Consider the following 15,617-nt stretch of genomic DNA (forward strand, 5'->3'; position numbering starts at 1 on the left):
AGAAATGCAGAGTGCGCTTATAAAGATTGCAGATTGATACCAGGCTGGGAGGGGTTTCAAACCCTTTGGAGAACAGGATTAGAATTCAAAATAACCTTGGACACATCTACACAGCAGGGCAAAAATCGAATTAAGCTACGCAACTTCAGCTTCATCAATTGTGTAGCTAAGTCAAAACAGCTTAATTTGGCTTTTGGTGCTATCTACACAGCAGGAAGTCGAAGGAAGAGTATTCTTTTACTCCTCATGAAATGAGGGTTACAGGAGTTGGAGTATGAAGACCTCCATCTTGACATTATTTCAAAATAATGGCTTGCTGTGTAGATGCGCATTATTTCAAAATGTCAGTTATTCCAAAATAACACTGCTGTGTAGACTTATTAGTAAATCGGTCTGAATTCAACAAGTTAAAATTCAATATAGAAAAATGAAAAGTACTTCACTTAGGAAGGAAAAACCAAATGCACAGTTACAAAATGGGGAATGACTATCTAGTGGTAGTACTGTTGGAAAAAGAGCAGAGAGTTATATTGGATCACAAACTGAATGAGTCAACAATGTGATGTAGTTGTGAAACTGGCTAACATCATTCTGGGATGTATTAACAGGACTGTTGGATGTAAGATATAGGAGATAATAATGTGGCTCTGCTTATGGGGAGGCCTCACCTAGAGAGCTCTGCTCAATTTTGGGCACTATAGGTAGGAAAGATGAGAAGATACAGCGAACAGTACAAAGGAGAGCAACAAAAATGATACAAGATTTGCAAAAGTTGACCTATAATTAACAGGTTAAAAAACATGGGCATGTAAAGAGAGTGACTGAGTGCAATTGCAGGAAGGGGAGTGTTGTGCCCTGACAAAGCTAATCCCGAGAGAGAGCCAGCAGGAGGTGCTCCAGGGGTGACTAACAGGCAGCACGTATGGGTATGGTATGGGAAGCATGCGTGAGCATGCACGTGGTCTGGGGACTGTGTATGTCTGCAAGCAGAGACGCGGCTGCAAAGGTTCCGTTAAAACGTTTGCGGTGGATTTAGCTGGTTGGGAAATGGAAGGGTTTCTTCACACTTTCTTTTTCAGTTGAAATGTCATTTCTCTCGTCCCTTCCCCCCCCCCAGCCACGATTGTGGATTGCCACGAGGCTCTCTCTCTTCCTCCCTCCCTCTCCGCAAACCGCTGAGAGCAGCCTCTCCCCAACCCACCCGCTGCGGCGGCCTTTGTCCTCGCCCGCCGCGACCTCTGGGTGTCGCTGCTGCAGAAGGCAATGGCGGGAATTGCCAGTTACCTGCCGAGGGAATCGGAGCAAGAGCTCGCAGGAACTTCGCGCCGTCCCGAGGAGAGCCCCCCGAGGAGGGCGGGGGAGGCTGGAGCAGGAACTCCCCTTGCACGGCCTGGCTGCACTAGCGCCCCGCCGCTCCGGGGAGCCCGAGGAGAGGTAGGACTTGGTTGTTGTCGCCCCCCTCCCTGCACTGGCTCGAGTGACTCTCCCTGCGGGGGCAAGAGCGGCCCTTTTCCCCAGCAGCGGCCGGGCTGCGTACGCTGGCCCTGCGACCTCGGCAGCAGGTGTCTGAATTTCCCCTCCGCTAATGGAGCTGGCCCGCGGCCTAATCCCCCGCCTTCACACGGGACTTGCTCCTCGTTTGTAAACAAGCGAAGGGCGTGGGGCGCGAATGCAGCAGCTGCTCGCCCCCCGCCCGCCTGCAGGGCGGCGTTTTGCAGCTCGCCTGCCTCCCGCCCCACGCCCGCTGCTCGGAGCTGGGGAGAGCCACGGCCCTTCCCTGGCCAAGGCGGGACTTCGTGTCCGCGTCCCAGGTCCCCACTGCCCCGTGGCCAAGTTCCGCCGCCCGCAGCGCTGACTCGAGTCCCGCTCCCAGGGGCTTCAGTGCGAGCTGGATTGAGTCGCGACTGCAGGGCTGGGCCGCAGGTGGCTGAACTGCCCTTCCCCTTGAGACAGCCGGGTGAGAGGCTTGTAAACAGGCTGAGGTGATCCTTGTAAACAGGCAGTCAGGATAGAAAACGGTCTTTTCCTGGTCCCCAGATACCCATCTCCGCCTTCCAGCCCAGCAGGAGATCCCTTTTCTCTGCCAGTGTTTCCCTGGTAAATGCTCTGTCCTGTAGCTGCAGTATTTACTGCTCCAGCCTTATTTTCAGGAGTTTGCGTCTCAGCTATAGCAGTGTTTGGTTTGGGATGTGATTTGATTTTAGGCTGCCTGGAGGCACAAAAAGGCTGATACTCAGAACTGCGAGGGAGGTTCTACCACTGGATGTTGTGAGTTTGGTTTCGATGGGAGTGAGCTTGGAACCAGTTAATGCTTAAGGCCTGGTTTTCTGCTATGGACAGAGCAGTGCCCAAATAGTAAAATAATGTTGGATGCATTTCCTTGGTAAGGCTTGCTCCTATAACTGGATTTGTGAAGGTGATAGAGAGGGAGTTTGTCTGCCTGGGTTTGATTGTAAGTGGCTTCAATGTCCTTATTTTAAAGCTTTTATAATGGTTTCTAATCAGCAGTGAAAATCTGGCCCAAAGTCATCCTTCCTTTTCTTGACATGAAATAAAAACTGACAAAGCTTTCCATTTATTTATTACACATAGTAATTATTCCCATGGATTTAACACCTTGTGATTACAATATGTTGAGCTATAACTAGATATATGCTGTTTCCATCAATGGATGATCTGAAGTGCCATTGTCTCTTGCAGCATTTATTTTATTGCTAACACTAACATAGTAAACAGCTAGCATTCTCTGAGTAAAAGTAGGCATTACAGCAATAAGCATTGGCAGAGTTCCATCTTAAAGTGACCAACCAAGCATCTATATTCTAAGTGATTTGTGAATGGATTATTTTGATTTATATAAAGTGACTTATAATCATTGATATAAAACACCAGTGCAGGTAGGTTGGTGCTGAATTTCCTTCCTTCTGAAGGAAAGTGATGTTGAAATTGCTTTTTATCCACACATACCTCACCAATTATCTTGCAGTAAAGGTCAGTTATTTCACCCCAGTTACTTATAGATCTAGTTCGATGTTGACAGATGTACATATTGCTTTTAATAGGCAGCAGTCCTTCAGTTAAAGTAAATCAGTTTTTCTTAAAGAGGGTAGAATGCGTCAATGTCTTAAAAAAACCTGTAAACTTAACACATCTATGATAGTGGTCTGTTTTAGGCCCAGATCCCAAGAAGGTTGCATCAGGAGATCTGCCATTTATTTAATATACATTGCTTGATTTCAGTGGGACTGTGTGGGGGACTCGGGAGTAACTGTATATCCCAGTCACAGCCCAAGAACTTACAAAATAAGTCACTTAAGTTCATAACTGGCTAAATACTAAAAATTGAGGGCTGAATAGATTTGGATTTATGATTTATTACAACAATCTATAATCTACTAACTCCTCCCTTCTTTCCTCCCTATGACAGGATGGGTGTTAGTGGGCTACATAAACACACATTTAGCGACTTCATTTTCAGTTTTACAAAAAATATATTCACCCGAATCTTGTATCATTCAAATATATGTACAAATGGTGTATTAGGAGAATACAATACATTGCATGAGATGCACACTAATTGATTTCAATAATACATGTGTGTACGCAAAGCTGCCTGTTGAAGTAAGGATATGTATTAGTCTAGAAGATGCACACAATAAACAGGCAGGCCAGTTCTGCATCTGCATCTGCATGTACTGATGATACTCACACTCACCACATACACATTTCAAGCTGTTAACAGATAATGGTTTAAAGATTTGACACACTAAAATGGGAAGAAAATGAAAATCTGTATCAGAATTCATTTCACACAAGGAAATATTTGAAAGATTTATAAAATCACGAGAAAAAGATGTTGAGTTTGTATGCTGCAAATGTGGCCCAATTATTAAATGTAAATATTTATAAACTAATATTTCTGTCTAACAGTAAACTGTTTATTCAAATGAAAAGTTGTGTTTAGGGATTAGAGATATATTGTTTTCTTAAACTCAGACGTGGCATTGTGTTTTAAGTTCTGATTTAGGTCAGCAGCAAACTGCATTGATGAATGGAATTGAGAGTATTAATCTACTGAATACTTGTTTCCCATCTTTCTGTCCACCAAAACAAACCCCTGTATGTACCCTGATTTTCACCTGTTTTTGTTATTGCAATAAGAAATACTGAAAAATTCCTGGGAAAAATTAAATAAAATAAACACTGAAAATGAAGAGCCCCACACACGTTTCAAAGGACCATTCAAGGTAAACTATGTATGCTAAGCAATCTGTTCTAGCTGGTATTTAGCTGTGACACTCGACATTTCCCAGACCTGAAAAAGAACTCAGTGTAAGCTTGTTTCTCACCAGCAGAAGTTGGTTCAATAAAATACATTACCTCACCTGTCTTGTCTAAAAGCCTGGCACTGATGCTTCTACACTTCATAATACTAATTATGGTCATTTTGAAAACAAACAAAATGCTAGATACCTCTGTGTATGATAATAGCTCCGATACTTTAAACCAGGGGTGGGCAATAATTTTTGACGGGACCATCCTGGAAGAGGCAGGGCTTCAGGCACAAGGGCCAGGGCCAGGACACTTCCATGCTTCCCCACCCACAGATCCTGATTGGTTGGGGAGGGGAAGGGAGCATGCAAAGGCTCCCCCCCCTTGAGAATTGCTAGCTGTTGGAGGTTGATTTAAGTGCTGAGCCCCTTGAAGGGTGTGAGGAGATTTCACATGCTCCCTCTACCCTCAAGCCCTGATTTTCCAGGGGCTGGGGGGAGCGCGTGCACACTCCTTGCAGGATAGGGGCAGGGTGGGAGGAGATTTTATGCATCCCCCCCACCCTCAGGCCAGTCATGGCTTGGGAGCAGGAAGTGTGCAAAGTCTCCTTCTGCCCTGCCAGGAGCATGCAGTGCTTCTAAGCACTGTGCACTCCTTTCAGGGTGGGGACCGGGCGGGAGGAGACTTCACATGTTTCCCCCTGATTGGCTTTGGGGTGTGGGGAATGGTAGGGCCTCCGCAGGCTGGATCAACTTGCTTGGTGGGCCAGATGTGGCCCACGGAGGCCCTTTTGCCCACCCTTGTTTTAAATTATGCCTTGACAACACTGAACCTTTGAATGTAATGTAGCTGCTGTATGCTGATGGGAGAAACCTCTCCCATTGACATTATAAAGCAGGGTTTCTCAAAGTGGTCTGCTGCCTACACCCCACCATCAATCTCAGCCTGGACCATTCTACACGAGAGATCCATTTCCTGGACACTACACTACAGATCACCAATGGAAAAGTAGACATCACTCTCTACAGAAAACCCATCAACTCATTCAGTTACCTACATGCCTCCAGCTCCCATCCTGAACACACCATACGATCCATTGTCTATAGCCAAGCCCTTTGAACCGCATCTGCTCTAATCCCACTGACAGAGACCAGAAACTTCAGGATCTCTACCAAGCATTTATAAACCTCAACTACCCACCCGGAGAAATAAAAAAACAAATTGAAAGAGCCAGACGAATACCTAGAAACCATCTACTTCAAGACAGACCCAAGAAAACCAACAATAGAACACCACTTGTCATCACCTACAGCCCCCAACTTAAACCTGTCCAACACATTATCAATAAACTACAGCCTATACTGGAGCAGGATACTAAACTCCGAGAGGCTCTTGGGAGACAGACCCATAGATGATTCTTACCAACAACCACAGGACATAGCACACTAATACCAACCCTGGTACCTTCCCTTGCAACAAATCCCGTTGCCAGCTTTGTCCACATATTCACTCTGCTGATACCATTATTGGACCTAACCAATTGAGTTATAAGATCAAGAACACATATTCCTGTTTATCCAGAAATATAATTTATGCCATCATGTATCAACAGTGTCCGTCTGCTATGTATATTGGACAAACTTCTCAGACACTTCACCAAAGAATGAATGCCCACAAATCAGACATCAGACAGACAGTTTCACAAAGAAAAAACAGTTTCTTGCCATTTCAACCAGACTTGATTGTCTCAGCGACTTGATTACCTGCATCCTGCTTCAAAGACCTTTTCACACCAGACTTGAAAGAGAATCCTCTGAACTGTCATTCATGCTTAAATGGGACACTTTACGCCTCAGTCTAAACAAAGACATTAATTATCTTACCATTACAAAGATAGCTTCCCCAATTATCACCTCTAATATCATTAGCTCACAGACATTTACCTCTCTCCTCATCCCCCTTCTGTTCTGAAATTTGATTTGTCCTTTTCGTATGTGTTCATTTTTTTAATTGTATCCTTTGGTATATATGGTTGTGCCAATTTTCTTCCACTATTTGATCTGAGGAAGTGGGTCTGGCCCATGAAAGCTCATCACCTAATAAACCATCTTGTTAGTCTTTAAAGTGCTACATAGTCCTGTTTTTTGTTTCAGCTACACCAGACTAACACGGCTACATTTCTATCACTATGCTGCTTCCTGTGGCTCTTCTTGGCTTGAAAACAGCGAACTGCAGCCAATGAGAGCTGTGAGGCTCTGTGGCTGAGGAGTCGGTAAGTAAACAAACCAGAGCAGCCCGGTAACAGCTTTCTTAGAGTGGGTCTGCGGGCCACTTTGAGAAACAGTGTTATAAAACCATCTTAAATGAGCGGCATCTAAATGAGAAGCTCTCCCATTGACGGTGCTGTGCATACGAGCACTTATATCGATGTAACTTATGTTGCTCACTCAGGTGGAATAGTCATATCCAGGACTCGGCAAATAATACAATCTGATCGTCCGTGGCGAGTAGATTGTAGCCTGGAAGAGCCGGGTTCAGGCGATCTGCGCATGCTAAATAATAGCACAAATAATAAGCTAAATAATAAGGCTTCATTATTTAAATCGCGGCTTCATTTTCCTCTGCCGATTGGCCTAATCTGTATGGCTCCATCGATGGAGCCATGTAGTTTAGACACACCCCTAGACAGTGTGGATATGTTCATACAAGATATACTTTGTAAGCTGTGTAGAGAACTATTTCAATAATTAAAAAAAATTTAAGTCATACACAGCTGTCTGGGGTTAACTATTGAACACCTTTACTGCTTTAGCACCAAAGTGAAATAAATAAAATAGGACTGACATGCATAAGTTATATGTAAAGTTAATTTATATTTCAAGCCAGGATTTGTTGGAACCAAAATAAATTCACATGGAATTAAAATTAGTTTAGTGCCTTTCTTGTGTTTGGCTCCAGTGAAGCTTGAGCTAAAACTTAAAGCCAAGGATGAGTTATAATTTGTTAGAACAGAAATCCTGAAAAAACTGCCTTTATTGCTGATATCTGTTTAATTCTTTACAATGTTCTTTATCTTCAGACTATACTAAGAGTTAATGATACAGAACAAAATGCTTGTTCACTGACGACTTTGTTTTCACTTTTTTGTGCTCAAAGGCTTAATATTCTAAAGAGTAACTGAGACAGAAATAAATAGTACTGAAAGCTTTTGGCATCTAAGCTGCTTTGCATATTATAGTAAAACACTTAGTTGAAGTTTGGTTTGCCTTTCCAAAATTAACACTTTGAAGTAAATATACTTTTTCAGCCACCAAATTAAATTAAAAATAAAACTTGTTAAAGCAACAAATAACTTTGACATTTTTGACAGGAATTCAATCTTGATATTTAATTAGGATTAGGCCAAGCTATCTTGATGTTAGTATGAAAAGAAATGCAGGTTGAATCCCTCTAGTCTGGCACTCTCGGGACCTGACTGCGCCGAACCAGACAATTTGCCGGACCACAGGAGAGCAATATTGTCTAGCAGCATTGCTAACAGTTCCATTTCTTACTGGGCTTTTGTAAGACATTTAGGGTGAATTACAGCTAAATAATAGCACAGCATACTGAGAGCCAGGACTAGTGGCTGTAAACAAACTTTATGTGACTATAAGAAACTTGGCCATGCCCATGATAAGTGGATAACTAAAATCTGGCTAACTAAAATCACGTTGCCAGGCCCATGGTGCAGTTTGGGATTACACGGGGCTCAACACGTGGCCCATGGGTGGGATCCTTGAACATGGCCTCCACTGGGAACATGCTCCACAGCGGCAAGGCATCTCCCAGGCAGGATGAGCACTGAAAGATGCAAGCGGACGGGCTGGCTAGCACAGAGAGGTATAGGGTTTTGGCATTTCTGGCCCCTAGGGAGGAGGTGCTGGGAGTGCTGGATCATTGTGGGAAGTGCTGGCTGCTTAGCCTTGTGGGCAGAGCCTGAGAGCTGCTGACTGGCTTACACTGGCCACGTTTGGGTTTGTCACTACAGCTTAAGGGTTAATCTTTGTATTCATGCCCATCCGTGTGAAAGAAGCTATTTGCATATATACTTGCATATATATGCAACCATACTTGCGGCCTTCCGCATGTGCTGTGAGTATCATTGTGGCCCCCAGGGCTTCCAAAGTTGAGTAGCTCTGCCATATATCCTTTTATGAGTCAGTTACTATGGATCTTGCAGTAATCAAATAATGATACATAATTAATTTAGCAATGGAAATTTTAGGTACTATTCAGTGAAAACATGCATGACCATGAATTTGGCTCTAGCTTTATAATTTTGTGTAATATAGAAATTGGTATTATTTAATTATTGGTGCCCAGCACAGTGGGATAGAAAGTTTACAAATGGAGAATAACTTTGCGGCGTAAGCTAATGGACCCCTGCTTAGAACATGTCGTTGTTCCTAAAAGTACTGTTTATAGTTTGAAGTGCTTCTAATCAGGAAACAAATACAATTCTCAGCTGTGTTACTGATACTCTGTTGTCCTTGCACAAAGTCACTTCATCTGTCTTTGTTCTGTGAATTCCTTTGAGATCCTTTGATGACACAGGCTATGCAAGTGAAAATATTATTGTTACCATCTTTTTTGATGGTTCCTGAATCGCAACATAGTGGATATAGTTCATAAACATTTGTAGTTATAGATTAATGCTATAAACCATTTGAAATTTAGGATTTTTTTTTGTGGCTATTCCTAATAATAAAACTCTTCTCCCCATCTTGCTACTCTTTGTGATGTCCCATGCGTGGATTCCTAGAACTGTAAGCCACTATTTCAGGTCTACTTTAGTAAGTGTGAGCTTGACTGGAGATTAGACTCTATGCCAGTTCCCTCCCTCTTTGCCTCACTTGCAGCTTCCTCAAAACTAGTGTTCCTGTAAGCTGTGCACTTGTGCAGCCACTCAGGAGATATTGAAATGCCATCCAGCTGGTTAGCAGAGCACCCACAGGTAGGTTTTTTGTTTCTACTGGTGGTACACATTTGCACATGCCTCAGAGCACATTAGGGCTGTTAAATTCAGATTAATCAAGTAGGTGATGGATTTTCCATTCACTAATCGATTAGTCGATAAGCGGAGGAGCCACAGCAGGGGGGACCCAGCATGAGCTTGGACAGCTGATTCCCAGCTCCCGCAGGGTCCCCTCCGCTGTGCACCAGCCTTTTAAATTTAGGCTCTTAATACATTAAAAAAGCAGAGGCCCAATCCCCGCTACCATTCTGCCTCCTCTGTCCCCCATAGAGATGGTGCTAGTGGAACTGGCTTTTAAACTAGCTCCCCCCAGCACTGGCTCCTGCCTCCCCCCTTTGCTGCCTCTATCAGGGGCTGCAAGAGCAGGGGGAGGGGAGGAAGCGCCTAGTTGACTATCCGACTAGTCGCTTACATCCCTATTACACATAAACAATTTGTTCCACTCATGGGTGGAAAAAATCCACACATGAAGGGAGAAGATTAGAGGAAACATCATTCAAGGCTTGCAGGCAGGGCTGTCCATAGGGGTTGCGGGGCACGGGACACCTCCTGCTGCCCCAGGTTCCACTCTTCCCACCCCTACTCCATTCCTTCCTACCCCGTCTTTCTCAAGCAATTCTGTGAGCTGATGGAGTGGAGCAGAGCGGGGCTACTTGCTCTGCCGCCGGTCCTTACACCATCTAGGCCCTGCATCCTCCCAGAAGAGCGAGGCACCAGGTGACTACCCCAAACTGTCCAATGGATGAGACAGCTCTGCTTGCAGGGAAACATACTCAGTGAACCCCAGTTCTGAGTTCCCCAGGGATGTCTCTGTCTAGTGTACAGTCTCTCACCTAAGATACACACAAAAATTGACTCTGAGGAAACAGAACATACACCAGCCTGTCACTTAACTGCAGTTCCCATTTTGTCAGTATTACACTGAGGTGGTTTATAGAAAACTAAGAATAAATTCAGAGAATAGGGATTTAAGTGATACTAAACTGGAGGAAAGGAGATGGGTTTGTTTACATACAAACCATGCTAGTTTCCAATGCCTAAAACTTAATTATAATTTATTTCTGTATAATGTAAAGCAGTTTGTCACTTAGAGCAAGTTATCAGCAGTTTCTGCTCTTCAGGCTGAGACGGTGCTGTTCCCATAGATCAGGGATTCCCAACCTTTTTCGGTCACCGTACCTCCTTGGCTTTTAGTAAACCTTCCCGTACCCCCTATTCAATATGAAAGAAAATAAATTCTAGACTCTAGAATCCACAACTTCTTTCACTAACACTACTACTTTTGGAATATTTCAATTAGGACAATCTAGTTATTTACCAAATATTCCCCGTACTCCCTTGACAAGCTTCTCGTACCCATGGGAGTACGCGTACCCCGGGTTGGGAACCCCTGCCATAGATAGATCCCTTGTGTGATGGATATCTAGGAATGTCCTTTTCCCTCCCCTTCATAGTTCCCCAAGTTCATTATCTTAACTTAAGAGTTAGGAAGACTTCCCAGAGGTGCAGATTTGGACACCTGCTGTGCTCACTAAATTATTTCCTCTGTTACTTGTTAGCTTAATTGCTTTGTTATCTTATTTGTAATTACACTTTGATTGTCCTTTGCTTGGAATCAAGCCAGTCAGGCAAGTAAATCCACGTTCCTTTGGCTGGGGAAGACTGTATTTATGCAATGCCTCCAAGATATATTTTAAGATCATACAGGCAGTCCCTGGGTTACGTACAAGATAGGGACTGTAGGTTTGTTCTTAAGTTGAATCTGTATGTAAGTCGGAACTGGCATCCAGATTCAGCCGCTGCTGAAACTGATCAGTTTCAACAGCGGCTGAATCTGGACACCAGTTCCGACTTACATACAGATTCAACTTAAGAACCCCAGGCGTCCCCAAGTCGGCTGCTGCTGAAACTGATCAGCAGCTGATTCCAGGAAGCCCGGGGCAGCGCAACTCTGCCTCGGGCTTCCTGTAGTCAGCCGCTGGTCAGTTTCAGCAGCGGCTGACTTGGGGATGCCTAGGGCAGAGCAGCTCGGGTGCTGCTGGGTTGGTCCAGTAGCGCGGCCGCTCCTCGGCGCTACTGGACCAACCCAGGAGCACCCCAGCTGCTCTACCCCAGGCGTCCTGATTCAGCCACTGTTGAAACTGATCAGCAGCGGCTGAATCAGGACTCCTGAGGGAGAGCAGCTGGGGTGCTGCCGGGTCGGTCCAGTAGCGCCAAGGAGCGGTGCTGCGGGACCAACCGGCAGCGCCCCACCTGCTCTACCACAGGCCCCGGGCTTTGCTCCACGTCTCCGTGGTCTGCTGGGGGGGGGGGGCAGTAGCTGCGTCCCCCCCCAGCAGACCAGGGAGATGCGGAGCAAAGCGGCAGAGGACCCGGGCCGGACTGCAGCGCTTCCAGATCAGCTGGAAGCGCCGCGGGTCCGGCCGGGTCCTCCGCGGCTTTGCTCAGCGTCTCCCTGGTATGCAGACCAGGGAGACGCTGAGCAAAGCGGCGGAGGACCCAGGGATTTGTAATCCCTGTTTATAACTGCGGATCCGACATAAGTCGGATCCGCGTAACTCGGGGACTGCCTGTATTTCTAGTACGCATACCTAATTCTTTATACATAACCTATATATACATCACACAATGATTTTTAGGATCAACATGTCCCTACTTATGATACGTTACTATGACAGTGTGGAGTAGTGGGTATGTCCAAGTTCAGTGCCTGTTGACACTGAGGGGCTCTTAGGGTCGCTATCTCTCAGTTGATTACTGTAACAAACTTTTTTCCATCCTCCTTTTTCTCATTGCTTCTTTTCCTCCAGTCTGTCTAGTTATTGCATCCCAAACAGCTTTGTTAAGAGAACATTTAAGTTGCAAAGACAAACACTCAAGGTAAAGATGTGCCAGAATAAAGCTTGTAGGATCACTGCCTCATTTGTTGAAGAAGTTGGAAAGGGTTCAGTGAGAGACAGTGGTTTGCAGGAAGAGAAAGGATTCTCTTGTAGTTAAGTCATTGAATGGTGCCTTGAAAAAGTAAGTTGTATCCCTGCACTGAGATCCTCTGTGATACTAGTCAATTTAATTAAGCTGAACTTTTCCCTAAGGATGTAAAATCCTGTTTAATTGGTTAACCAGTTATCATAGAATCATAGAACTGGAAGAGACCTCAGAAGGTCATCAAGTCTAGACCCCTGCTCTAGGCAGGACCAATTCCAACTAAATCTTGTATGAGCTTACTAAATCAACCCAGCCAGGGCTTTATCAAGCCAAGACTTAAACACCTCTAGGGATGGAGACTCCACTACTTCCCTAGGTAACCAATTCCAGTGCTTCACCACCCTCCTAGTGAAATAGTTTTTCTAATATCCAACCTGGGCCTCTCCCACCGGAGAGGTTAAACATATTGTTTAACCGGTTAACCCATTAAAGTGAGGCGGGTATGGGGTGCCTACAAAGATTCCATTGTAATGTATCTGTGGAACTTAGCACTAAGAAGAGTAGGAAAATGTATCCATGTTTACCTGAAGACATCCTTTCTTCAAATAGTAAATTGCACTGATCTGGCCTACTTTGAATTCAAAGTGATAATCTAGAATAGAGATAGAAATTTAACATTTTAGTGACACTTGACATCCAATTCCAAGGATTTGAATTTATTGTCATTATGTAGAAAAAAACTTGTGTTTCTCAAAATATATCACAGTGTATAATTTTTTAAAAAGTAGATTTGAGTAATCCTTTGGAAATTTTCATCTAGGACTTCAGGAGATGCCAGGAACTGACAGATCTGGTTCTGAAACTCTCTCTGCACTGTCCCAAGCTGCAACCAGGCTGAAGTTTGCATTGTAAATGGATATATAGATCGGCTTAGTTAAGGGACATTTTTCAGGTAATTACAGATCAGTTTTCCTAATCTAGTGAGGACAATCTTTGCGTGCAGAAATCTACAGTGTTGGGTTTCTTTTTTATCACAAGTACATAAGCTGCTCTATCCATTTCCCCAGGTCTTTTGAGAGTTAAGAATGTTAGGTGTTGAAACATTTTTTGCCCTGCTATGTTTCTCTGGACAAATTATTGTACATTTCAGTTACATTACACTCCTTGGGGTGGGGAGGTGCTTTTGATTAAAGAGCGCTCTTGGTGAGTTACAATTTGTCAGATCTCAATAATGATTAGTTGGGAATGAATTGTGTATAATCCCCAAAGTACTGATGAGTTTTCAATGACAAAGGCAAAGTTCAGGTTGCTCATGCTTAAGCGTGGCCCCCACCTTATTTGCTCAGCCCTTTTCTTAGCAAAGTAAATAACCCCAATAGAGAGCAAGATTGGACCCCAAATTGAAAAGAGACTGGCAGAATTAAAGGATGAGGCAATACACAGACTTGCATCCTATGATTGGGCACTAATGCTTCAGACCAAAATAAATATTATAAGTTTAGGCACATACTTTAGCACTGCTTCTTTAAGATCTTTAGTCTCAGGAGGTAACTATACAACTCATGGAGGCATGGGTGAAGCCGCCTCAAGTAGCTGCAGATGGCTGTTTATGCAGGACTAACTGGTAAGAGTAGGCTGGATGCCTGCTGGACAGGGCCCAGGGCAGGCTGAATGCCTGGGCAATCTGTAATGTCACAAGGCTGAGAGAGAGTTCCAGTCCAAGTGATGACGTTGCACACACTGATTTGGTGCTTTTCCTGTGGGATTAAATAGTTGTCGCTGACCAGTCCCTCTGAAGGATTGGTTACTGTAACACGCCTAAAGGAAGAGCAATTGCAGACTCTGCCTGTGGGCTTAGCTCATGTTACTATCCTTTCTGAGACCTCTCTGGCATCTTCAAACTGGGTTTGTTGGGATGGGATTGATGAAATTCACAGAGAAAATTTAGAGTGTAAATATTTCTAGCTGATTTCACACAAGCATTCCTTCATGCCATATGCCTCCCAGTCATTGAGGTTATAGTAGCTGTACCCAAAGAATCTTGGAAAGCATAGAATTGGAAAGGAACTTGAGCCCTCATCAAATCCAGTCCCCCGAACTCGTGGCAGGACTAAGCACCATCTGCCATGTCCACATTTTCTGTTATTGTTTTTCCCTCTTCATTGAGTAATGGACCTACCCTGTCTTTTATCTTCTTCTTGCTTCTAACATATTTGTAGAATGTTTTCTTGTTACCCTTGATGTCTATAGATAGATAGAGCTTGTTTTGTGCCTTTGCCTTTCTAATTCTGCCCTTACATATTTGTCTTATTTGTTTATATTAATTCTTTGTAATTTGACCTAGTTTCCACTTTTTATAGGATCATTCAAGATCTCCTGTATAGGACAGGATGGTCTCTTGCCATACTTCCTATGTTTTCTATGCAGTGGAATAGTGTGCTCTAGCTCCCTTAATAATGTCCCTTAGAAAAACTGCCAACTGTCTTCACTTGTTTTTCCTCTTACTCTTGCTTCCCAGGGGACCATAACTACCAGCTCCTTTAGTTTGCTAATGTCTGCCTTCTTGAAATCTGTTGTCTTTGTCAGCCCTTACCCTGTGCTGCTTCTTCGTTCCTGGGGACCAACACATACTCCTTGCTTTGGCAGATCCCTAAGAACCTGAGGTTGTGTGGATTGAATTTCATGCCATTTCAACAACCCTCTCCTCCCACAATAGAAAGATTACAAGGAAAATTCATGAGTATAAATGTACTGTGTTTCCACTTTCACGTGTGTTCTGCCATGGGGCTTGTATATGTTGCTATTGGGATATATACCCAGACCAGGACTGATGTGAGACCACTGCTTTCTTAGAACTGCAGTTTGAAAAATAATTTCACTTTCTGGGGCAAGCAGCTTAGCCATTATCTCCTAAAATGACTTGCCCATAAGTGGTGATATTTCATGTATGCCAAATTCCTTGGCACAGCAGCTTTTCATTCTACCTGATTAGGTGTCATATTGCAGAAAAACAGATGGCCTGCTTTTGTAGAATTCACATTAGTAACTGATGTTAAGTTGAGCACTATTTTCTTTGGGTCTCTGTAACATTACCTTTGGGTAACCCCTATCCAGCACTCATTATAACTCATTTGGGACAAGATTTGACCTTTTGTAATATCTACCTAGCGTTTCTTTTGTTTGTTTGTGCAGCTGGCAGGATTGTATCATGATATATGCAGAGCACATGGAGTTTAAGATGGTGTATATCTAAGGCATTTATAGTGTGCCTGTCAGAACTGTATCTGTGCTCTGTCAGCATGAGTGTGTGTAACATTATTTACAAAGGACCAATGGGAAAAAAACTAAAACAAAATTTACAATTCAGTGACTTTTCTCACTTCTCCAATGTCTAGAGGCACCA

General features: G+C 43.9%; 2 protein-coding genes across 3 annotated transcripts in view; one reads left to right on the forward strand and one right to left on the reverse strand.

Moving 5' to 3' along the window:
- The window catches only part of RRAGD (Ras related GTP binding D), a 46,718-nt gene extending 45,303 nt beyond the window's left edge, over positions 1-1,415 (reverse strand). The window contains exon 1 of the mRNA XM_089776890.1: positions 1,285-1,415. The gene's annotated coding sequence lies outside the window, so the exon portion shown is untranslated. The remainder of the gene's footprint in view (positions 1-1,284) is intronic.
- The window catches only part of ANKRD6 (ankyrin repeat domain 6), a 147,976-nt gene continuing 133,656 nt past the window's right edge, over positions 1,298-15,617 (forward strand). For both annotated transcript variants that reach the window (XM_075923879.2, XM_075923884.2), the window contains exon 1: positions 1,298-1,434. The gene's annotated coding sequence lies outside the window, so the exon portion shown is untranslated. The remainder of the gene's footprint in view (positions 1,435-15,617) is intronic.

The sequence above is a fragment of the Pelodiscus sinensis genome, chromosome 3 (genome assembly GCF_052426305.1).
Source record: "Pelodiscus sinensis isolate ZL-2025 chromosome 3, ASM5242630v1, whole genome shotgun sequence".
NCBI lineage: Eukaryota > Metazoa > Chordata > Testudines > Trionychidae > Pelodiscus > Pelodiscus sinensis.